The sequence below is a fragment of the Palaemon carinicauda genome, chromosome 19, assembly GCF_036898095.1.
Source record: "Palaemon carinicauda isolate YSFRI2023 chromosome 19, ASM3689809v2, whole genome shotgun sequence".
Taxonomy (NCBI): Eukaryota; Metazoa; Arthropoda; class Malacostraca; order Decapoda; family Palaemonidae; genus Palaemon; species Palaemon carinicauda.
In genome coordinates, this window is record NC_090743.1 from 82,056,290 (window position 1) to 82,058,789 (window position 2,500).

Below are 2,500 nucleotides of genomic sequence, written 5' to 3' on the forward strand. Positions count from 1 at the left end.
AATACGTGATATGAAACGTTGATATAGAAATTACCTAATGTAGGTAATGATTAGCTAAGGGAAAATTAATATAGGATAACCCCTTTTATGTGGGCTATAATTCGAAAATATGTCTGTAAATCGAAGCAATATGTATCATGATCATTATGAATGTTTTATGTATAGATTAAATAGTTTAGGTTCACATGTTACATATATACACATTGCACCTAATAAGTTTCCAATAGTGGCATTGTTATGTTCTAAACATTAAGTGATTGGCTTCTACTCTGGTTATTAAATAAATTATTATTTAATTTTTCACTTTGACAATAGAGAAGTGCATATTGGAAAGATTTTATCAATAGAAAGTAACGTATGCAAGGGAGTTATATCGCAATTAAAAGGATGGTTAGCTGTATATTTTGTTGAAGAGAGCGAGTAGCCCTTGATTCATCAGACTTTAGATTAGAAAAACTCTAGAAAATATCATGATAATCTTTTAGATGTAATCCTGGACACTACGAAAATTATCAATTTTTATAATCGTAAGACAAGGAAATTTATAGATTTTATAAATAAAAAAATCTGTTGTATATTAGTAAAAAATAATTATAGATTGTATATTAATTATATGAAAGGAAAATTAATGATTAGGTATCAATAAAAAAATGAAATTCTTGATTTTATGCCAATAAAAATCAATTAACTATTATACCTGTATAGAAATAAAAATCTGAAATTATCGATTGCATGATAAGACAAAATATTATCTGGTATATACTAGGAAGACAACGAAAATTCGAGTGTATTACAAAAAAAAAAAAAAATGTGGGTTATATAAAATAGAAAACGGTTTATCGATTTTTTGATAAAAAATATAGTCATGAAGAACGATTATTTTGGATTCTATAATAATAAAAACTGAAATTATCTGTTACATGTTAATTAAAAAACGAAAATTATCGATTACATAACAAAAAAAGGAAAATATCCATTATATAGTACAAAAAAATCGATAGAAATTTATTTCTTATCAGATTTGTCAAATGTCTCTCTTTTATTCTATAAAACTCTAGTCTGTTGACTCTACAGCAAAAGGAAGATTTCGTAGCAAAGAAAGAAAAATATTTGGCTCGTTTCCGGAAGAGATAGACGCCTTGGAATCGACTTCCGGTCTCTGTTATTGATAGGCCTATTGGCTTTTCTTTTGGGTCTCTGAGGAAACTTGGAACTGTTGCTTTTCTTCTTCATAAGTTTCCAATTTAGAGGTTGTTGGCACTGCCATGTCATCTATAGAAAGGGTCCTGATTTTGGGGTTTGATTGTTTAGTAGTTTATAGTTTTCCTTTTTCTTTTACTTATTGGATACTGGGGTTTATCGGTCTAGAGCATATTTAGTTTTGTAGCAGGAGTTACAAATATTTTTGTTCTTCTGTACTCCTTGGGGTTTTTTTATAGATTCCCGTGTACCACTAAAATTGAGGATGAAAAACAGTAACGATGATATTGATATTAATATGATTTTATTATTCATTCTCAGTGCATATTACAAAAGGCAATGAGCTATGTTAGCGAGTCTCTCTCCGGTCGGTACATGTACCCAAGGTTGGGAACCCCTGCTCTAAAGTCTAGACTCTAGACTGTCTAGAGCATGGTGGGTTTTTGTTTAGGTCTGTGACACTGGGTTTATAGGCTTAAAACTTTGAGTTTATAGGTCCCATCCCTCGTAAGGTCTAGAAAATTATCCATTATTTTTTTTAGGTTTAAAGGTACAGTATATGGTATTGCAAGATGAATATAAGTTATGGTTACCTGTACATAACATCTTTGGTTTAAAAGCTTAAGATCTTTAATGGTTTTATCCTTAAAGTCTACAGTATATATATTACAAAAAATGGTTTTGGGAGTTTAATGGGCTCATCCTTAGTAAGGGCCAGATACCTTTTCATTATTCATCAAGTTCAAGGCTTAAGGGCTTGTGGGTTAAATGGGCTCAAGCCCTGTAAGGCTTAGATATCACTTAGTTATTGGGTACTTTGACGAGCCAGATAGTATTACATTCAATCTCTCTATTTACGGCTCATTTTTTTCCTTACTCACACATACACCGAATAATCTGGCCTATTTCTTATACACTCTCCTCTTTCCTCATACACACATAACAATTAAGGTAAACGAGAAATTCACCTTCACTCAAGGGGTCAATTATTGCACTGTAATTGTTCAGTGGCTATATACCTCTTCATGAGGGTTGAAGAGACTCCTTAGCTATGGTAAGCAGCACTTTTAGAATGACACCTCAAAATCAAAACGTCGTTTTCTAGCATTGCGTATTGCCATAACCTCTGTACCATGGTATTCTACTGTCTTGGGTTAGAATTCTCTTGCCTAATGTGTATACTGAAGCACACTATTCTAACTGTTTTTTTTTTTTTTTTTTTTTTTTTTTTTTTTCCTTTCCTTTCCTTTCCTCACCTGCCTAAATTCCCTAATCCCTTGGTTAATGCATCCTAGTTTTC